This window comes from Oryzias melastigma, linkage group LG9, assembly GCF_002922805.2.
Source record: "Oryzias melastigma strain HK-1 linkage group LG9, ASM292280v2, whole genome shotgun sequence".
In the NCBI taxonomy this organism is placed as follows: domain Eukaryota; kingdom Metazoa; phylum Chordata; class Actinopteri; order Beloniformes; family Adrianichthyidae; genus Oryzias; species Oryzias melastigma.
The window spans coordinates 30,090,999-30,114,364 of NC_050520.1; the positions used below are offsets into that span (position 1 = coordinate 30,090,999).

Consider the following 23,366-nt stretch of genomic DNA (forward strand, 5'->3'; position numbering starts at 1 on the left):
TTTTTTCTCCGCAGACTCACATCTCTGTGATTTTCTGCCCTCGTCTTCTAGTTCAAGAAAATCTGTCAGGGGAAATCAAGTCAAGCTGAAGACATAGTTGAGCGCATGTGACAGGCTGAAAGCCACTCAAATGGGTCTATAATGAGTCTAATAATGGTGTGGGTAAGCATAATTTACCAAGGCTGGGGCCCAGGGAGGCTAAAGGGAAATGATGACGACAGTGCTGGTTGGCAGGCCGTGATGAGCTCTTATTCCCAATGATGCGACAAGTTTAGAGCAGAGGGTGGACAAACTCCGAGCCTGCCAGTCTCTCTACGGGCCGGGCCCTGGGGGCTGAGCAATGGCCAGGCCTGCTCATCACGGAGCACTGGACTGGAAAATCACTCATGACTGGTTGCTTCCATGTGGCTTCGGCTGGCGCAAAAACGACCCTGTCTTCTTTGAAATGGAGAACCGGATGACCTCACATTGCCTAGGGAGTACATGCTAACCGTATCTCTCCTCCCCAATGTTTGTGGTGTTGGTGTGTGTGTGTGTGCAGTGATATGCTGGAACTGGTGACAGGCTTTATCCACAGGCTAATCACCCACACTCCTTGGGGAAATGGCTCCCTCAGGACAGGATAATCAAAAGTCCCCTTGCAGAAACCAACAAAGCAGTGTAAACAAACACTCTTGCATGGAGGTAAAATATCGGCACACATACGTGTCCTTGTTTGTACGCCTCGCTCTGTCCCTGGTACAGACGAGGGTGGTGGTGAAAGGTGGTTGTGGCTCCAGTCTGTTCCATGACATGAGGCTTCAATGCACCTCAACAGCAGAGGGCTGACCTCCACTCCAACTGACTTTTACCAACTGCTTTTGGTCTTACTGATTTTCCACTAGTCTTAGTTTGCTCTACTCAAGGCTGGCCTTAAAACGGAATGGATTTCAGCTTTTAGGCTCAGAAGTTACAGACAAGTAGGATGATTGGCTTCAAAAAGAGGTAGTTTCTTTGTGGAAAAAAAGTGGATTTTGGGATAAGTGTTGAAATTAAACCAAAAATGTTTTATTAATTTCTGTTGTGACAGAACTTAATTGCAATAACTTGATAAATTTTCAAATATGACACATTTGTGGAATCACCAGATAAGCAAAGGACGTGAACTGCCCCCAAGAAAAATTCTCCAAATCTCTGCAAAAAAAAAAGAAAAAAAAAAAAAAACCTGCCTTTTCTGCAGTTGCTGTTGACGTTTGTTTCTGGCAGCTCCAGGTGAACAAATGTGTTGTCTGATTAGCACTTGTTTGTCACCATCTGTGACCATGCATCCTGCACTAAGGGGTGTGCTTTAACATTTGGCATGCTGGATCTGGATAAAATCTGGCCTGACATCAAGGGGGGGTAATAAAAATTGCCTGAACCATTATTTGTGTGGTGAGCCAAAGAATGGTCTCCAAACCAAGAACTCAGTTTAAGGAGGAATGCCAGAAGTGGACGACTAAAAGACACAACAGAATGTATTTCTAATACTATCAGTAATTAGGATCAATATGCAGTCCTCAGTATCTGAAGGTAATGATTCAATGGACAGATAATCAATACCAGAGGGTTGTCAGAATACCCTAACCTAACCAATTGTAACCAACATTTGTACAATATTTTTTATTAAATGTCCAACCTGGTCGTATTTGCTTATCCCTCTTGGATCAAATGTCAGTAGTCCTACCTGCAGAATGCTCCACAGATGTTTCCTCAAAATCGTATGGATGATATTAAACGAGTCGTGGATTATTTCTCTCTGACAACCCGGTTAAAGTTAGACAAAGGTTACAGGTACTTCATTGAATGCTGCTGGTTTGATTATTAAGGTAATTAAGATTCTCTAATTTATGCAAATGCTGCCGCTAGTTTTCCACCACGGGGGTCGGGGATGAGACGTAGAGCTGCAGAAGATCTTTTCTGACCAGTTAAAGTTACATTTCTTTGTTCACAAAATCACTAAAAATAGAGCTGAAGTACGACAATTTCAACGTGTCTTACAGTAAAAAAAAAACAAAGTACTGCTTCGTTATTTCTGACGTAGTTCCCCTTTGCTGTTGCTCATAACCTTGTCTGAACCTTGTGGGATAGTAAAGGTAAAAACGGATAAAAGTAATTTGTAACCGTCAAAAAAAAAATCCTATAAGCATTCCTATTTATACAATTACCCCTTAAGATAACAAATACCTCTTATTACAACAACTAAATTTAACCTTGGGAAAAGTTCAAATACGCATCAATGTGCATCTCGGTTGCTCCTATTACGTGTGGCCAACATGAAGTTGCATTGTTTTTTTTTGTTTTTTTTTTTTGCTTGATCGCACTTAAAACATCTCTGAATAACATCGAGCAAAATAAACCCAGTAAAAATAATATTTGCTCAAATGAAAGGTCAATATTTTTTCAATGGAACCTTCAATACTGAAAGATTATTCAAATTTATTTTTAGATTTGTAAACGATCTAAGACAGGAAATAAAAACACAGTACGGCAGGGCTTTCATAAAATAAATATTGTGTTTTTTTATTTTTTATGTAAAATTGCTTTAATCAGCATTCAGCTCTCAGCTTTGTCACCATTCACATTTTCGGCTCTGTCGCCACGACGTCATCATAAAAAATTGTCTACAATGTTCCCCTTGGATTATTTTGGTGAGGAAAAACAACAGTAAACTGAACTTTATCAAACTAAAATGAGAATAGATTTGACATTAATTCTTGTTTACTTGTTTGTTTGTACACATATTTAATTTACACTTGAAGAAACACAAGGAATCTGGAAAACTCCAGCTGCACTGTTCAGTACCAGGTATTTATCTCTGAGTCACACTGGTTGAAGTTTTGGGTAAAAATGTCCTAGATTTATTTTAGGTCAGTGATTGAATCGTATCATTTTAAGTTTTCAAACTTCAACTACAAATCGTATCGGCAACCACAAACAATGATATGAATCAAATTGGTTTTAAAGTGAATTTCTTTCCACCTCAACCAACTAATGATCACAATCATTTTGGTTGGTTGCAAAGATGTTGATAAATTACAAAGATGCCATCCAAGATCAGTGTGTGAGACATGGCAAAGGGTTTTATATATGTGGTTGTGGATGGTTCTTAAGGCGGGAAACCTGTTGTACTTTATCCTGTTTCAGATATCTGGCAGTCAATTCACCAAAGCATGTCAATAACACAATGAGTTGGTTGTCATTGGCAAAAAAGGTAAAGGACATCGTTGTTGTGCCCAGCACACTCATTCATCTCATCCCATGAAGCCTGTTCTGCAGTAAAATGGCTGTGTGGAGGCAAAATAGACCACTCTTACCAATCCAACAAAACGAATTGTTGATCCAACAGTAACACAACACACGTGCCCTTGCTTTCAGTGTCAAATCATCTTTGAAAATAACTTTGCCAGTGGACATATTTTACAAAAATCAAAATTTGTGTGAAGGGATTTTTTTTAGATCGAGAAGCCATTCCAAAACCCAGTGAGATCAGCGACAGCCTCACCACGAAGTAGATCCTCATCCAGGACACATGGTTCATGCAACAGTTTAAAATTTGTCCTGTTACTGTTTTTACTGTTCACGCCAGGATAATTAGTAGAGCTTGGATGACACGAGGCAGCATGAGCCCAGAGGAATGCTGCAGAACAGCAGCATGTCTGTTGCAGATGTAGGATGGCATACACAGCTGGGCGTTGGTGTGTGTTTAGGGAAGCAGAAAAGCAGAGAGGGGGGGTTTATGGGAGACATCCATCAGGGCCAAAGCAGCGCCTCCAGTGAAGCAGGTAGATGTGCGGGCCGCCTGCCCTGGCCGGCCGCCACCTTGTCAAAGTCACTTTCACAAAGTTGTGGTGACGCATGGCGCCTGGAGCGCCGCGGTTATGTTACAGAACTGGTTAAAGGGATAACCACCTGACATTTGACATTTCTGTTTCAGGGCAGAGCTGTTAAAGTACAGTTCATTTCCTTCAATTATCAAAGGAAATATTTGTCTTTGAACGTCCCTCTTTGCTCAACATTTGTCTTGCATCTGTCTGCTCCTCACTGTCTTTTTCCCAAACGCAGAAACAGACACGAACACACACATCGCTTCTCTACTGTACGCTGGCACTTCTTCTGTCTTCCCTTCTGCCTAAGGACAAGAGCGTCCCAGAGTGTTTGTCACCCTGACTGTCTGATGGTTAAACTGAGGAGACAGGCCGCTGACAGGCCCAGTGCCAAAGCAGAGAATGCCAACAGGGGAGATTTGTGAAAATATGCCCTGTGTCATTTCCTCTACATTTCCCTGACAACTTCAGTCTGTCAGAAGGCCGACTTGTGATTGCTTGGCTAGGTGGGTGGAGTGGGACATTTTGTGTGCGGGTAAAACGTCTTAAAGTAGACGTGTGTGAGCAAATGGATGGCAGAGGGACGTCTGGATGTGTGCCTAAGGGAAGCAGATACAGAAAAGAAAAATGTCCTTGTAGTTTCAAACGAAAGAGAAAAAGTTAGTGCCTCATGATGAAATGTGTCTGTTAGAAGTGTCTTTAATGCCCCGCCGCCTTAAAGTTCAGCTTTTCTAAAATCCACACTTTTCCTTTTGATGTTCTTGCTTTTTACGAGGCTCACCAAATCTACCCCGAATTTAATCTTTGATCCTTCTTCTTGGAATGCGAGCTGAAAGATAGCATTTCATGCGAGGCAAAGCGGAAGAAAACAGCCTGCAGAAAGCCAGCGCATTGAACATGCTAGCTGTCAGCCGCTTTTGCTTAATTTGATGCCTCTGTCTCTACCGCCGCCAGTTGAGTCTAATCTTGTTGAGCGCTGGAAATGAGTGTTGGTGACAGGGATGTCAACAGCGGTTTGTTTCGAGCTCAGCGGGAGAACAGTACCTGCCTCTGTGTCTCTGTTACACAAGTGCCCCTAGTCTTTCTCCCCCATGTGTGCCCGAGTCAGCCAGCGTTAGTGTCAATCCCACAGGCCAGAGGCGACATGCTTAATCACTCTACACCACTACTCCACAGGCACACACATTTGCATGTCCCTCCGGCAGACAGCTTAAAAAGAATCCCACCGCACTGCACATTTCAGAGCATACCAGCCAAAACCAGAACTATTTATTTGTGAGGCATCTGCGGAGAGTTTCTTCAAACACGGAAACAGACTGCGAGTCTCTGAAAGGCTGGCCTGGGAGAGGCCTTCACAGTTTGTACAGGGGGTCGCGTCAGCTTGTATAACTTCTCAGATGCTGAACTCTCGCCTCCCCTTGCTGGTGCTTGACCCAAGAGCCTCGCCTCCCTCTTCCTCCTCTCGCCGCTCAATAATTCCTCTGTGGCTGTCAATCACCCACTGGGGCCTGCTGCAAAGACACCCAGCGGAGGTCCTGCGGGTGGGAGGGGGGGTTGTTAGCAGAGGTCACAAGTTCAGAGTAAACCGATGAGGGAAGCTGAGCTTTGACTTCAGGAAGAACATGTGCATTATGAGGTGCAGGTAGAAAGCTTAGCGTTCCATTGGCTTTTACGTGTGTGTGTGTGTGGAAATCCTCTCAGCGATGCCGGCCAGATCCGGTGTAGGAGCGAGACAGTGAATCCGATTCATTGTGATCAAAGAGTGCTGGCAGTGACAAAGGACCGTTTGTTTAGCCCAAGCACGACATGTTTCTCAGAGCCATAAATTAGACGAGGAATTAGAGGAGGTTTTCTGGATTTCATGCTCGTGTGGCTGTCTGTCTCTTTGGGTACGGCACACACACTCAGAGTCAGAGCCGTACAGACCACACACACAAGGGGGTGGCAGGAGAAAATGGATCTGTATGTGTTTCTAGAAGTGATGATGAGAGATGGGAGCTGGCATGTGTCAGACCTGAGAGGTTTAAACAGGAACCAAGAAGGGGATTATGCCCGTAGGCCGGTAAGTGATGCAGAAGTATCTATAATAGAAAGAAAAAGGGTTATCACTTTCTGCTTTGCAATCATGTTTTTTTTTATTTGCAATTAATTTATAATAAAAACGTTAAAGTACTTCCTTGACTAAAACACACTTCCACAGATATTTGTCCGTCTGGTACAGACAACACAAATGAGGAGAAGGATGAAATATTTTTTGGGAATTGGTCCATTCATTGATCTGTCTAATAAAGGAACCAATTCAAATTCAAAAAAATATTTAGTCCTTGTCTTCGGCCGTGGTGCAACGGTAGGGTGGTTGACTACTGATCGGAAGATTGCAGGTCAGATTCCTGCCTTCGATGGATGTATCAAAGTTTCCTGAAGTTTCAAGACGCTGAACCCCACATTGCCTCTGGTGGAGCCGCCATCATTGTATGAATCCGTGAATGGGACTGTGACTGTGGAAAAGCGCTCCTCAAGTATGCGCCAATTACCATTTACCATTCATTTGTGTCGTCTCTGCTCTGAACCCCCTGTTATCTGTGTTTTCAGCTAAATTCATTGCTACGCTGATTTTACTGAGGATTTTAACAGTACTTTTATATCCAAAGTGTTGCTGGTCTAACAGGTCAAGTGTCACTTTGTCACCTGTCTTATCTTAAATGTACTAAATCCACAAAAAGAAACTTGATAGACTACATGTAGCACTTATCTTAGAAAAAAAAATAAAAATCTTGACTGTCTGGCGGTCCTGGTTTAGTTTTATCAATAAACTGTTTTGCTTGTTATTCTCTGACTCATGGTTAAAATTGAAGATCAGTGCCGTCACAGCCCTGTAACAAACTAGTGACCTGTTTAGAGTGCAGCTCGTCTTCCCTCAACAATAACTGGGTTGGCTGCGGCAGTCCCATGACCCTAGAAGGGATTCAACAGATTCTGAAGACGGATGGATGGAAGGACTGATGGACAGATGGATGGATGTCATGAAACACTGAATTTGCAAGAAACTTGTGCACAATTTACCCAACTCTAAATGGATAAAAAGTACACAGACGAACACAATGAATCCTGCTAGTTCTTAGCACATATGGTTTGCTTCATCAACATCCTCCAAGGGTTACAGAGGGCAATTCGTGTTCAAAATAGATTTGCATTGTCTTTTCACTGAACTCCTAGAAGCAAAACCCATTAAAGAAAGCGGTGGAGGGCAGTGGAGTCACTGACTCCACCCTTTCACGATACTGCAGAGAAAACTCAATTGTGGAAACCCCTAAAAAGGGAGACACATGCAGTGTAGTAGTAAACTGTTGAGTGATGCTTTCTCTGTCTTTTTGTCTAACATCTGTTTGTCATGTGGTGTTAAGAACACCATTAGGCTCCACCTATTATTGTCTTTGTGCGTGGAAACACAGACATGCAGGGAGTGAATGGTGTTATGGTGGTAACCAATGTTTCACTGTCAGCTCACTGTGAAATGTTCTGGTTTGAATGCCAGCTGGGTCATTTCTGTGGGGGTTTGCATGTTCTGGGTTTTCTCTGGGCACTTAAGCTTCACTCCATCTACAAGTAAACATAAAGACATGTTTCATGGGTTAAGCAGTGACTCTTAAGTGTCCTTTTATTTTATAAGTCTCCATGAGTGTACTCTGTCGTAGCCCTACACAGCCCAGATATGCGATCCTGCACAGGACCTTACAGCGTTAGGGATGGAGGGACGGGTAAACTATAAAGAACTTATTTCAGGTTTAAAAACCCTGAAAGCATATTTACAAAGAAAAAAAAATAGGGGTCACTCAGTCCAGTTTCTATATACTGTCAATAGTTCCACACAACTATGCAGCATTTTTTTTCCAACTGTTCATTTAAAATTGCTTTTATCATTTTAAAACAGAAGCCACACCTGCAGACTAACACGTTTTTCAAACAGACTGTTTTTCAAACACTTTGTACATAAAAATATATACAGCATATGTTGGCAAATCATGCTCTACTTTAAACTTTGTTCAGATAACTGTTCAAACTAATAAAACCTTACATCCATGCTTCTGTCTGGAAAAGGTAGACTGCATCCACTGCTGCCAGTGTGAACATCTACAAGGAGCTGGGACAAACTGCCACCTAAAAGCCTGATTGGTCCTAGATGTGGCAGTTTTATGCTAAGCAGACATTGTGTGCTGTATCTCTATGTGGCCTGCCCAGTCTTTTCACAGTAAGAGATTCTGTTGTTAAATTTTATATCTAGTTTTTCTGTGGAGAGCTATGTTGCAGAAGCTTGCATTAGGTAATGTAACATTTAAACCTGAAGAATTGAACACATTTAAGTTTTTTTTGTTCTTGAGGTTCAAGTGTCCGGTACTCAAAGACCCACTTGGGTAAAAATTGTGTTTTTGGTGTTTTTTTAACATGTTCTTGTGGCATTTTTGTGATGACGGAGGACATATAAAAAAGAAAATTAGGCTTAAAATTGTATTTTTGAATATTTCTTAATTAATAATTTCTTAATAATATTTCTTATCAGGAGCAGATGAAAGATGTTTAAAAAAAACTTTTAAGTGTGACGTAGAAGACCAGCTAAAATTGATACAATAAAATTAGATAGATTCTATTTTCACTTTGGATCACACTAATTGGCCTTTTTTTGTTGATAAACTGCATCATCATACGAGCAACTCTTTGCTAAAGTTCTCTCTGCTTTGCCACTCTGGAGACCCCTACATTTGGACTTGTGTGTAAAAGAAAATTAAGAAGGACTTTTTAAATGTACATCATGTGTGCTGTCAGACAGAATCAAGTGCAGGAAACTGATACTGCGTTACTGAAGCTCTGCTGCACAGCGTTCATGCAGCAGAATCCGCCGCGTCTTGAATGACATTTGTTTGTTTGACGCTCCGAGCCAAAAACATCATCTGTGTTTACTCGGCGCTGGCATGTTTGGCAAAAACTTGTCAATAGTAATTATCCCACTCCAGCAGAACACGACTGCTGTATTAACAAAAAATACAAGTTGTTGAGCTGGTGAGCTATAAATGTTGATCTGATGCCTGGGGGTGTTTTAGAGCCCAGTCCCTTGACAGCAGTCCATGGAGATGAATAGTACAGGGGTTGATATTAATTCAAGCTTATTTCTGTGCAGCAGTATTGATGAATTGTAGTTTAAGCTGACACGATGTACAGCTGAAGGCTTTTAAAATATAAAACGATCTCTTTCTAGGACTGTGATGGACTGGGAGCCACATTTTTGGAATCCTTGTGGACAGAAAGAAAAACTGCCGCAGTGAATTTTAACCGATGGAAAATAACAAGCGGGATTTGACAAATTAGTCTGAACACTTTCAACTGTCAGGCTGTTAATTTATGACTAAGCAAACTTCCATGTGTTTAGTTTGGACACCTAACAGAGAGGCCCACAGCTGTTGGAGGTGACTCCTATATTAAACATGGAGGCAGCCGCGCTATTTATTTCTGTCCTTGCCTGGTGCTTTCGCAGTGCTATTTGTTTTAATCCTCTCGAGTGTTGTCAGAGAAACTGATTCCTGTTCGCATTAATAAAAATAATATTTTCTGGAGTAAGGTCCAATGGTCAAAATACCACATTTGAGACTCTTTTCCCATCCCCGGAGCCATCAATCAACTGGGGGGTCTTTTTATTTGCTTCTTTCCGACCCATCAAGAACAGAACTCCCTATAGTTACGTTTTACTGAGCTCTTGTGTGATGGTCAAACCTTGTTTTTATGGAGCTTTGATGACTACGATATTTCTGTGCCTATTAGCATCTTTGAAAGTGACAGGTTTACGGGAGAGCTACTGAGGGCGCTCCAGCTTGTCATGTGATGACGTACCTCTGCTCCAAATGATTTTTTTTAATGAGTTTACAGCTTCTCGTGACACATTCTGAGCTGTTCGGTCCAATTTTCATGTGGAGTGGAAATATTCAACATTTCTTTACAAGTTACTGTTAGGATCATTTCTACAAATGTCACTTTTTTGATGTATGGTGGCATAAAACTGCTTTTATTGTGCAGATTTAAAAACACGCGAGCCTCCTCGCCTCACCCCCCCACCTTCGCGTCTCTATGGGATTGCTCCCCTCAGAGGCGTTTGACTGAAAACATGCGCTCTTTAATCACCGGGGTGACAGCCCCTGCCCTGTGTTTGCTCCTCTGCCCTGCTGCAACAATAAAAGCAGGGTCGCGCTCCTTGTCAGCTCCAAGCATGATGTTTGAAGGAGGAAAGAATAGGAGAGCGAGGGAGCGCAAAACATATGCAGGGGGGGGGAGAGCAGGAACTGAAAGTGAGAGCAAAGGCTCAGGGAAGTCTTGCATGCATGTCGGCCAGAGAGGAACCACCGAAAAGGGCGGTTGAAATGCGGAGTTGCTTTAAAGTAATCAGGATTCTGGATGCTGAAAAGAAGAAGTTGACAGAACCCAGTGGGATTAGAGCAGCATGTGTTGAGATATTGGGTAGCACGGGATCCCATGACCCCGTGACCCGGGGGACCTCTGCTTCTGTTTGTGTGGCTGATCAACAAATGAAGGGGTTAGGCAGCAGGAGGGCTGAGTGTGCGAGTGTCGGTGTGTCTTCTTGCTGCTGGCGTGTATGTGAACAAGCGTGAACAGGTAATTTCGAACACAGAGCATGTATTTTTCCAGTAAACAGGCGCAGATTAAAACTGCACAAACAGGTGTTCGGCAGCATCTTGCAAGCAGCATGCCAGCGCCAGAGTGTGTTCGTTCGTGCCCTGTTGTGTGTGTGTGCAGCTTTGAGTGTTTGTCTCTGAATTCCTGTGGAGTTCACGGTGAGGCCAGGCCCCATGGCGCAGCGCCGGGAGAGCCCATTAATTACAGAGCAGTGACACGGCGACGGCTGAGGCCTGTAATTGATGCCTCCTGTGCTACAGGAGAGGCATTCAGTCATGCAGCCAAAAGAAAAGGGTGGACAGGCCCGGGTGGGTGGGATGATGGTGGAGGTAAAGCGGGCACCAGCTCCGGCGCTTGCTTATTATAAAACCACCGTGGACGATTGTCTTTGTCACTGCTGAGTCAGCGAAATGGGTTGATGTTTAAATGTCAGAGATGTTGAAAGATGAGGATCCAAAGGAAGAAATAAAGGGAGTGAACTGAGTGTGGTTTTTGAAAAAACAAATGAAGCGCAAATTTAAAGGAAAGCCACAATTAAAGGGGAAGGAGTAACAAATGGTGACACAGATGAGAATCTTTGGAGTAAAGGAAAACCAAGATCAATACCATAGAAAGTGCTTAGCAATTGGATACAGATGGAGCAAATAACAGAAGCCATGTGGGAAAAAAGATAACAAATAAAGCAAGAGATGATGCACAAGTGAATAGTTTTTCAAAATAAAACAGGAAATAAGCCTCAAACCATTTAGCGCACACGTGCCAGAGTCAAGGCCCAGGGGCCGGATTCGGCCCTCCAGGTAATTATATCCAGCCCTCCAGATAATTTAATTTGAGTGTTACTTATGGCCCAAAGTTATCTTGCACTTATTTCTAACTTGTATCATTTTGACAAAATGTATTTTTATGCAGCGTAAAATATTGAAAGTTATTGAAGGTTTAAATTTATTTATCTTGGAATAATATTCCTGCATTTTTATTTTTCATAGTTATGTTAATAATTTAGGGTTTAAAACGTTATAAAAAATGCATTGTTTTAGCTTTTGGACTATTTTGGTATCTACTAAGATTTTTGAGGATGTTTTGGAGTTTAGTTAATATTTCATCTACATGCTAGCTTACTTATTTATTCATTTATTTATTGCTAATTTAGGCTTTTTTAATTTTTTTTAGACTACTTTGAAGTTTAGCAATTTTTTCAGCTACATGCTGGCTGTTTTTGCTAACCTTAGTTTTTTTTGTTTGTTTGTTTTTAGGCTAATTTGGCATTTAGCTAACATTTTAGATTGCTATTAGCTTCAGTGATTCTTGCTCTCAGCTTCAGCGTATTTAGCTATCAATTTTAGCATCTTTAGCTATCATCACTAGGACCTACAGCGGCCAAATTCAGCTTACAGCATTCACACAAGCATTGTCGCAGGTAATGTTATATATCTAGCTCATAATTATATTAAAAATATATCAAAATTAGAAGACTATTAAAAATAAAAAAAAACAGTATAACAGTTTAATATAACAGTTCTGTACGGCTTGCAATGAATTTATTGGGATTTTCATAAATATCGTGCAAACTTTGTCCGCCAGAATGTCAGAATTTCCTTTTTGGTTGTGATTAGTTTTAATTTTTGTTCCAACATAGGGGAAAAAGTTGTCATATTTTTGGGAAAGCGTTGGAAACATAAACATGAGATTTCTTTTGACTTAAATTAAGAACCCTCTTTAAAAGCTCTCACATCCTGGAAATCTTCTCATACAGCTTTATACTATTCCAAACTCCCTTTCCTTTATTACTATAGTTTATTTCATGCTTACATATATTAGTAAATAAAATAAAATAAAAGTTTTCATGCAGCTCAATCATGAAAACAAGACCTGTGAATTCCATTCGTTTCAAATGCGTGACTGAGTCCGACGCAGAGCCGTTTCAGTGGTTTAGCCTTAGCCACAACGGTTGGGCAATCCTGCAACTACTTCTGTGTTGGTAGATTTTTATCATCGCTCTTCACTCAACAGGTGGAATTAAATCTGTCAGTTAGAGGGTTCAATTCCTGGAAAAAAATGAAAAAAATGCTCCAAAAAATAAGCGTGCATATTGCTATTGTGGTTTGTGTAAAAGTCATTTTCATCAGCTAGAAGATCGAAAACGATTCATTTCTGTTCAGTTTGATTTCTCAAGGAGAAACAAAAACAATCTTTCTGTCTTTGTGGATCTTGGCACAGACTATGAGATCTAAAGAGAGAAACTTGAAGGACCTGTTTGACATTTTTGTGAAGGTTTTTTTCCTATGAAGTTGTGTTGCTCGCCTTGGATGTGCTGACAAATATGTTTTTAAGCTTAAGAAATGGATATAATAAATTGTTCTGCTTGGAAAAACATTTGGCCTTTCAATGCACGTTTTACATCAAAAGTTTGGCTCAACCAAGGAGTGATTATTAATGAATTATAAACATTTTAAAAATCACCATAAACAAGTAATTGCTTGCTTTAAAGACCTACTCTAATGAACATGGTGTTTTTAACATGTTCTTTTGCTATTTTATTGTATTTTTTGTCATAATGGAGGACATACAGTATATAAAGAAAATTAGGATTTAAATGGTGCTTCTGAGTATTTCTTTTTTCAAGCTGTTATGAATAGAAGAAGACAAAAATTTGCAGTTTGAAAAAGGTTTTAGGAGAAACTACTTGTAACAAGCTCCTTGCTCTGCTACATTCTAATGTATTCACTTGTTGATGACTAGATTCATGAACATCTTCGTTTTCCTCCTCTGAGCTGGAATCTGGATCAAAACTGTAGTGCTGGATAGCTCCAATACTGCTCGCCATTTTTGTTGCACCGCTAATGTCATGTAAGCTAGCGAGAGAGAGTGTAAACAAAGAGATGATGGGAAATGAGGGCAGGCTTACTGCCTACAGTCCTGCCAATCTGCAGAAACTATGTCTTAAACAACACAGTTTTTTTATTTTTATTTTAACTTCATTATAATTGAAGACCACTGAGAATGCTTTGAAAATAGATCATAAAATGTTTGGAATGGGTTAGAGTGATTTCTAATGAGTGATAAACATTTCTATAAATCACTTTGAACAATGCATTTGATAGAATTGAATTGTGCTTTAAGAAATGTAAAGAAGGTAGGTGCTTGAGGAGGTCGTCTTTGACAAGTCGTGAACATAAATGCCGTCGTTACTTGGTCTTCACTTAAAGCCGAATATCTGAGCTGCAGGGGAAGGAGTGCTCCGATGGGAAGTGCGCCTGGCTGTCAGTTAAGGATGAGCGATGGCCTGCCAGCTAAATGAACTCCTCCTTGTCAGGGGGCTTTCACTTCCTGCCGCTGTCCTTTGATCTGCCTGATGACTAATGACTACCCTGTAAAGAACCACGCAGGCATACATGGTGTCCCTGTGTGTGTTAGAGTGTGTGTGTGGACAGAAGGCAGGGAGTCCCCTCAGCCAGAGACACCCCCTCTACTCGCTTTGCTCTCTTGTTGCCACAGGAGTCAGGGAGGAGGAGGAAGGAGGAGGGAAGGTGTCTGAGCAGACAAAGGTGACTCAGAGAGGACAGAGAGGAAGGTCAGGCTCGGGGCATCCGGAGACATGCTCAGCAACCCACACGCTGTGACAAGGCCACTTCGCGTGACGTAGATACCCTTCCTGACCTTTCTGAGTGGACTATCTTGGTCACACAGTTCTGGTCTGCTTCCAAAAGCAAAGTTGACCTGAATTGACTTTGCTGAGTTGGAAGGTGTAATCTCATCCTTAATGCACTCTTGGCCCGGCGATCCGTCATAGAAAGCCTTGACAAAGCCTGTTTTATCTACATTTCAAATCTGACTCAACACTGAATCACACAGCTGAGTTATCGTTTCTTTCATGTTGACAGCTAAATGCTTCTTCTCCTCCTCTTCCTCCAAACAGACCAAAAGACAGACAGTTGGCCCTTAGATAGAAAGTGAAACGTGAGAAATGAAAACCAGGTGTGCTAAAGATTGAGCAGACAGGAAGGCGGGCCTTCTGTGTTCTTAGCTGACCTGGGAAAGCGGCCCAACAGGTCACCGAGGGGTCAGAGCAGCGGGGAGTGGAGGTGAGAAGGTGAGTCGGGAGGGACTGTCGGGGTGAGTGGAGATGTGTTAGTTTAAAGAGGTCACCTTTTAGCTAGTTTGCCAGGGGAAGTGACCTCGAGCTGGCCCTGCGATTGGTTACCTGTTAGCCGACAAGCATGCTTTCCCTTTGGTTAACTGGTGTGGCGTGTTCCACGTTGATTCATCGCTCTGGAACCACATGAGTGACAGTGCTGCTTGGGCGGGAAGCCTTTGTCTTGCCAATTACTGCGGCCGGGCCCTTTGTAGCCTTCCTGCCAGTCCTTTAGAGAGATCACACGGGCTGTCAGTCAGAGTCGGCTTCCTGCAAAGGCAAGGAGTGATTGACAAGCACGAAGACTGACAGATTGCTGCAGTGGCTGTGTGTAGTGTAAATGATTGCTGCTGTTTAAGCATTTGGCAAAAGAACAAATACATTTTTTGTTGTCATTCTTTTACTTGATAAGATATTTAATAAGATTGATGGAGATGATAGGATGAAAGGAGATGGATCGTGAAGTTAAAGTCCCACGCCAATGAGCATGGTGTTCATGTTCTTGAGGCATTTTTCTCATGATGGAGGACATATATAAAGAACATTTGGATTGAGGGTTTATTCAGACTGTATACATTTGGCTCGCTTAAAGTGAACCAGAGTTTGTTTCTGCAAATAAACCAGAGCAAATTTTCAGTCTGAATAGACCTAAGCAGACCCTGGTCTTTCTTGGACCCATCTTTGGAGTGGTCTTGGTTCATTTCCAATAGGATTGAACTCTGGTTCAATATGATTTTCCTCAGTCTGAATAGTCTCTACATACTCAGATGGAATAACTGTACCAAAGTGGCCACCGTAGTTAGGCATTATGGGATGTAAAAAAGTACAAAAGAAGCCATCAATGAGCCGTAGAGAAGCATAAAGCAATGATGAGACTTATTGAAATGTGGTCGAATGAATGCAGGCTTATTAAATCTACTTTTAATGGGATACACTATATCTATATGTCATAAACACTTATCAGTGGACATTCTTAACCATATTCTCCTCAGTAACCGCCTTGCAGAATGCCTCCACCGTACCAAAGTAGTAGTACAGATGTTCAAAATTAGTCAACGAAATATAAGGTTTGAATAAGTGAACTAACCCAACAAGAATTGCAAAACATAGGACTGCCATTATTCTGTCTCTTGTTGCTTTGCCTCTCTTAATTCCTGGCCAAAGACTGAAGAGATCTTTAGTCATGGTTTTGTTTACAAACTTTAGTTTGAAACACAAATGTCAGTTTGACGCCAGTTTGAATGCAGACCAAATACAAAGTTCAGAACTCAAAGCGGACCAAATTTAGATAATCTAATCCGGACCAACAGACTTCTCCAGTCTGAATGCACCCTAGAGCTGTGTTTCCGAGGAATTCTTTATTCAAACAGTTGTGAATCAGGACTAGACAAATAATTGTAGTTGTGACTTGGAGCCTACAATGGCAAGCCAAAAAATGTCTATTATTTGCTGCATAAAATAAAACACAAGTTGTTTATTTTGATTGTCTTCAAGCTAAAAAATAAATGGGGATATATTTTCCCCCGAAAAAATTGTCATTCTTGTATATAATGTGAGTTATTAGAGAAGAATTTTACTAATTGTTGCAGGATCGCGATATCATCGATATCGTGAGCTAAGTGTCACGTATCGCTTCATATCGTGAGGTACCCAGTGATTCCCAGTCCTAAAATCCTCGGTCTTCATTGTCCAAATTCGCATTTGACTCAAAACAGTACAGCTGGATAGCTTCAAAATTGCTCACCCTTTTTGTTTGGCCGCTAATGTCAGCTTGGGATTGAGAGAGGCTGTAAGCTAGTGGGAGAGAATGTAAACAAGGGGTTGATGGGAAATGAATGCAGGTTTGTTTTGCACCAACGATTCTGTCTAGAACTCAGAGGCAAATTTCTGATAAACTGCTGCCGCTCTGCAGAAACTATGTCCTATGAAAGGAAATCGTAATAAAAAGACCACTAGGAACGCTTTAAAAAAAGGATCAAAAGATGATTGGAGTGTTACTTCAAACAAACACCAGTTGTGGCAGAAATAAATATATGAAATTCTGGCTCTTTACTAAAACAGCTAAGGTTTCTTATATATCCGGCTCTGCACCAGTTTCCTCTTGCCAGGACGCAACCTACAGCTGACAGAAGCATTTCAATGATAAAGCAGAGCACTTTCACAAACTCTTTGACTCATCCATCAATAAGTGATCGAACTGACCCCGCAAGGTCCTGACCTCCCTCTAAAGTCACACCTTTTGACATTTAAATCAATAAAGTGGGGCTGCCATTCGTCCCGAGGACTCCGGTGAACTTTTCACACAGACAACGGCTCTTTTGAAGAATGCAAATAATATCCACCCCTCTTGAAACGTTTACAGGAAAAATCTGTGGCAGCAGCAAAGTATCTAAACACTCGCAGATGATTTATCACCCACAGGATACATCGGCTCATGTTGAAAGGAGATGAGGAGCAAAGCAGTCTGGGATCAAAGCTAAACAAAAATAAATCCAAAGAAAAGGGGAGTCAGTGTGCCTGGAAGGATGTGGAAATGGGAGGAGGTCGGTGTGATTTATGCCCCTTTTGGCATTCAAATCACCCACAAACAGCCTCTCTACTTTCTTTCCTCCTCGTATCTTCTTTCCACCTTTCAGGTCGTTTAACCTGTGGCTGTTGACTCTGACTCTATGGTGACAAAGCAGTGTTTTTTAATGACGCTGACCAGTGATCTAACCCCGGCGTCACATTCTCCCCCATTGCCAAACGTCGTAAAAAGTGACACCTGTCACCCATGGCAACTTATTTTCAGTAAGAAAACCTTAACTGTTGGCAGGGCTGGAGATTTACAATAGAAGGAATATGATGAAGTGTTTGGCTGTTGGATGTCAAAATGATTTAATAATGGTCACCAAAGCATGAAAGAACGCCTGTTTCATTTTTCTCAAAGTGAGAAAGAACAGGAGGGAAGGAACAGAGACGTTTGGAAGGGACAGGCAGCAAGGAGGAGGTGAACGTGTAATGTTTGAGCACTGAAAGAGAGAGAAAAGGGGGGAAAAAGAGAAGGAACGCCAAGACTTCGGGTTTGATGTGGGCGGTTCTCTGACAGCTATAATTCTCCAGTCTACAGAATTTCATCAACACAAGTTGTGTTAAAGCTGTGCCGCGGGGCTGCGGCCCTTTCAAGTCCCAAGCTCTGACAGGTAGATTTATTAGTCTTGAAATTTGTACAGATCAGACGTCACTCATGGCAAACTGTCAAAGTGTCAGTGCTGCAATGCTCCTGCGGGGGCCCTGTGCTGTTTTAAAGCATGTATGCAGGGACAGGAGGGTTTTCTGCACCGTTTCTATTCAAAACACTCCCAGTGTTCGCCAGAACAAAGAAAAGTTGAATTCATACCTCCTTTAGACTCCCGATCCAAACCTCTTTGACGCTAAAAAGTGACAAAAATAGTGAAAAAGCATAGATTTTTTTTTCTTTTTTGTTAAAGGTAGTACAGGGACCTCTTTAAAGGTCTGAAAACACTGATTTACCAACACAGGGTCTGGTTACACTTTCTGGGCATAAGCTCAAAACCTCACTAAGACCTGAACCTTTGGAGCCTGAGTGAGAAAACGGAGCCAGTCATTCAGGGTAGGAGGGAGAATAAATTGAGTGGAGGTGCTGAGTGACACAGAGAGGCAAAGAAGGAGGAGGTAAACACAGGGCATGTGCAGGTTAACTTCACACTGCCAGATTTATGACCTGGTTTGTTGGCTCTCAACAGGATGGCTCCAACTTGTGAGGATGTGTAGATGTAAAAGTGCAGAAGAAGAAAAAAATAAAGGGGAAAGTTGGAAGGCAGGAGCAGATTGCAAGAGGAGAAGAGTGAATAAAGGGAAGTACGTTTGTTAGTGGAGAAGGGAGGCACGGGGTGAGTCGGCTCTCTTGGCTGCCCGTTAAGAACTTCCTTCAGCTCGACATCTGGTTCTGATATTTCAAAGCTAATTAGTCATATTGGGGTTGTCTGAAGATAAATTTATCATCCAGCAAAGAACACAAACATACTGAAAAATGAAAGGAAGCGAGGTGACACTTTGCCTGATGTTTAAATAAATCATTTCGGTGTGATTAAAAACGTACAGCCTGTTGATGGGAGCTGGAGGCTGGGTCGGGAGGGAGGGAGGGAGGGAGTGGAACTGAAAGCCAGACATACAGGCAAAGCCTTGTTTTAGCCTTTTAATAGCTGCACCTGCTTACTGTGTGGCTCTTCTTCATGCAGTGTTGACTTGTATTCATTTATCAACAAAATAGACACCTGTGACAACTCACGAAGCAGCCATGGACACAGAAAAAAAACCCCATCGATGGCAGGTTTTCACAGCAATTCCTGTTCTATTTTGTCTGATTCAGATTTATATTGCTAATATTTCAAATCCAACATGAAATGCTAAAAAATACTTTTTTTACAAACATAATTAGGGGTTAATGTTCTGGTCAACCATAAGAGATTTAGGCTATGTCAGCTATGTACCCTAATCTCTAACTACTAAAAAAAATTATATGGTGTGGGACTATATAGTGTCCTGGATTCTAAAAGCAACCCAGAAATACTTTGCTTTTTAAAATTGTTTGACCGCAATGCATTGTGGTCTATATTCCCTAATGTAGTGAGCATCGGTGCATGCTAGTTTTTTGCAAAGACTTCTGGGAAATTTTTTGTGTACTCAATTTTGGAATGGTAGATTCGGAAAGCACAAGAACATGGCGAACATGAGTAAGAAAGGAATTCAGACAAAGCTTTAGATCTATGTAAAATTTAAATTCCAAATAAGAAAAGTTGATAATACCAAAAGAATGACATTAAAAAAGCAACACTCCAATCATCTGTTAATCTACTTTGATGGCATTTTTGATGGTCGTTTGATCATTACAATACTTTTGTTAGCCAAAACTAAAAAGCAAAAAAGAACTGTAGTTTCTATACTTTCTCCAGAGCAGCAAGAGTTCATCAAGAATTCTCCTCTGAGTCCTGAGGGGGACTGTTGGCTTGTAGTAAGCCCGCCTTCACATCCTGTCATCCATTTGTTTACACGCTCTTCTGCTAACTTACAACCCTAAGCTAACATTAGCAGTGCAAAAAAAAAAAAAAGTAAAATAGCCAGCCATACAGTTTTGAGCCAGACGTAAGCTCTGACAAGAAGACTTTCATGGATCTCTTTGTCTGTAAGTGGATTGCATCAGAATGGAGCACAGCAGGGAGCTTGTGACCTACCCAATAGCTTCCACGCTGTAGCTTTAGCCTTTTTGAAACTGCATTTTTTTTTGTCTGCTCCTAGTTCACGATTAGAATATAGGATACTCAACAATGCTATTTTTAGATTAATTTTCTTTGTACATGTCCTCCTCAATGGTAAAATGCCACAATGGCATATTAAAAGCACACACACAAAGGGTCATCAAACATAAAATTTAACTTTGTCTTTCATACAGTCTTTGTCAACAAGGATAGTAAAAAACATCTTTGGATTTTTACCAATACAATATTTAGAATGAGATCCAATAACGTTGTTGATTGTTGGACAGAGACATTGCATGTACATTATACCTGACACTTGTGTTTGCAGAGTATGTGACTTTGAACAGAAAAGGCAAATGCTGAATCATTCTGTTAACACCATCACAATTTGCTGCCAATGTTTGTGAAGATGCATTTTGTTGATTATATGATTAAAAAGACGAGAACACAGGCACCACTGCTCACAGTACAGTGGGTAAAGTTGGCCTTGCGGAAAGATGGGAGTTGAAAAAAAAAAAAAAGACTGGCAGCTAAAATAATGTCTGTCAAGAAGAAAAAAGGCAAGATGAAAGAACATGTCAAAGGAGAGATGATATCTCTTCTGAGCCTGAGGCAGATGCTCACTCATATACACATAATCACACGCACCCACAACTATACACACACCCTCTGACAGAATTTTAATAAAACCTGTCCGACGCCCTCTCCTAGAGTAAAGTGTGAGTGATGGCCTGGATAGACTCCAGCTCGGGCTCCAATCAACCAACCAGACACACACACTCGTGCACACACTCACGCACACGTGAAAATCTGCCCTGACTGACATCCATGCACCTCGCTTGACTTCACCTAAACTCTTGACTCCCTTTGTTTTAAATGCACTGTCTATATGTCTGTGTGTTGCTAATACAATTCTGAGAATGTAGTTCATGGATGCATCAGTTAAGATGAAGTTAAACCTTAATGGAGCACGATTACTGTTGAACCATGACCACTGTGGACGGACTTTATTAATATTATCACAGTCAAGATGGCAAGTATGTGTTTCACGCAATGTTTAATGCCTCTTATTACCTAAAAATTGAGGTGTACTGTATGTGTGTGCTTGTGTGTATGAAAAAAGAGGCCAGACCTCCATGAAGAAGCCTGTCTCTTTGATGTAATCTTACCTGGCGAGCCGACAAACTGCTCTGCACATCGGACTGACAGTCTTAAATAGCTCAGTGTTCAGCTCTTCATCGTTGTGTGTGCGGTCATTACAGAAGGCACAACAAGTGCAGCGAGATTTAAAACTGGGCAAATGCCATGTGGGCAGGGGGATGTTGACTGGCCTGTCTTCACGCCGCACTTGTCAAACGGTGGTGGCGAGTGTCGGAGTGACATTAACAGAGGGGCAGCGAGACGGAAGCAAAGAGCAGCTGGAGGTCAGGCTCGCTGAACTTCAATTCCCACACCGAGTTGTTATGATTTCTGCGGTCAAAAAGAGGTTTGCGTTCTGAGCGTCTATCTTGTGGATAAAGATTAGGTCTCTGCAGACTACGGTCTAAACAGACCTGGGAGTCTCAGAAAATCAGCGTCAACACTTCTCTGCTGGGCTTTAAACCACAGGATACCTCCAACCCACGGACACCAGCAGCTGAGACTGAGCTTCCCGGCATTCTGCAATAAATCCATAACGAGGGCACTGATCAATAGACACTGAACCCAGCATATCACTCTCAATATCTGTTAGAGGAGTTGCAGTGTTGCACATGACAGTACGTTCAAACAGCACAGCTATATAACAAGGTGTAACAGAGTAACAGCGTCAATTTTTATTTTAATTGATCATTTCGGATTTCAGAGCATTATAGAGCCACCATAAAAAAGAATAATACATCAACAAGAGTAAAGTACAATTATGAGAAAAAAGTTGGGATTTGACAATGAAAAGCCATACTTTTTGGAAAATATTGTTGGCTGTGATAGCCTCTAGGGCTGGGCAATACTGAAAATTCAGGTATCGATCTGATATCGATCAGATACCAGTCAATATCGCCGATCTCAATACCAATGTTGATATTTTTTGTAAATGTGGTGGATCTGACATGAACCTTCAAATCTCAATAGTTTTTAAATCACCGTGAATGTTTTTTTGTATGTTTTCCACTCCTCATTATGAGAAACATAAAAACGGAAATAGGACAGTATTTTCAATTAAATGGAAAATAGTTTATGAAAATAAAAACTTCTAGAAATTCAATAAAAAAGCGAATGCAAAACAGTCTACAAACCAAAAGAAACAAGTAGAGGTGAGGCAGCGACTCGGCTGGGTTCTTTTTGCACACAGAGAAAAGTTTGAAACAAAAATGGAGATATTGATATCTTGCGGGTCAGTATCGCTCTGATACCGAAACCAACTTGAGGTCGGTACTATCCATATTTTGGATCAATCCGCCCAGCATTACAAGTCTCCATCCACATCACATACCAACTAAATCCTTCAATGAAGCCATTTTTTAAGTCACAGGAATCCATGTGCCATTCATTCATTCATTCATCTTCCAGACCGCTTCCTCCCTTTCGGGGTCGCGGGGGTGCCGGAGCCTATCCCGGCTACTGATGGGCGAAGGCGGGGTACACCCTGGACAGGTCGCCAGTCTGTCTCAGGGCCTCAATCACACCCATTCACTCTCACATTCACACCTAGGGACAATTTAGAGTCACCAATGAACCTATGAAGCATGTTTTTGGACGGCGGGAGGAAGCCGGAGTCCCCGGTGAAAACCCACGCATGCACGGGGAGAACATGCAAACTCCACACAGAAAGGTCCCAGCCGGGAGTCGAACCGGGGCCTTCTTGCTGTGAGGCAAGAGCGCTAACCACTGCACCACTGTGCAGCCCTCCATGTGCCATAACTTGTGAAATTATGACGTTATAATTGTAAAATAATACTCTTTTATTAATAATTCTGAGTTATTCTCATAAAATTACAACTTTTTCTCACAGCTTCATGACTTTATTCTCATAAATGTACATTTTTTTTCTTGTGCCTTTACAAGTCTTCCTCATTTATTCTCTCTAAGTGTATTTATTTAATTATTTCTTTTTAGTTTGATGGTGGACCTAATACTCTATTGTAGATTTCTGATTTTACACTGCCATTCTGTAGTCCTTACCTATTTTTTGTGAAGTTACGCATGTGAACAGAACTGTCATGGTGTGCAGATGCAGCTCTTCTCAAAGGTATTGAGAGAGACTAGCTGAGTTCTGTGTGAATAGTTCACCAACATCAGGGGACCAATGTGAGTACGGTAATAGAGAGATCTTAATTGTTTGAACTCTTTGCTGGCAAAGTCAAAAACTCTTACTTAGTAACAATAGGAGATGATCCAATGTGGCTTCTGAGAAAGTATAATTTATATTCTGTCACTTATACTTTTTTATATTAGAGAGATAGTTGTTTATGTGCA

At 41.5% G+C, this 23,366-nt stretch overlaps 1 long non-coding RNA gene across 2 annotated transcripts in view; it reads right to left on the reverse strand.

The window, feature by feature from the left end:
- Positions 1-4,667: 4,667 nt before the first annotated feature.
- Positions 4,668-23,366, reverse strand: part of LOC112148899 — a 19,794-nt gene continuing 1,095 nt past the window's right edge. Inside the window, exons 2-3 of one of the 2 annotated variants that reach the window (XR_004948494.1) lie at positions 14,725-14,925; positions 4,668-5,380 (exon numbers count right to left, since the gene is read on the reverse strand). This is a non-coding gene — a long non-coding RNA (uncharacterized LOC112148899). Of the gene's footprint in view, positions 5,381-14,561; positions 14,629-14,724; positions 14,926-23,366 lie in introns of those variants that run through there. The other variant, XR_002919710.2, reaches the window with a different exon arrangement.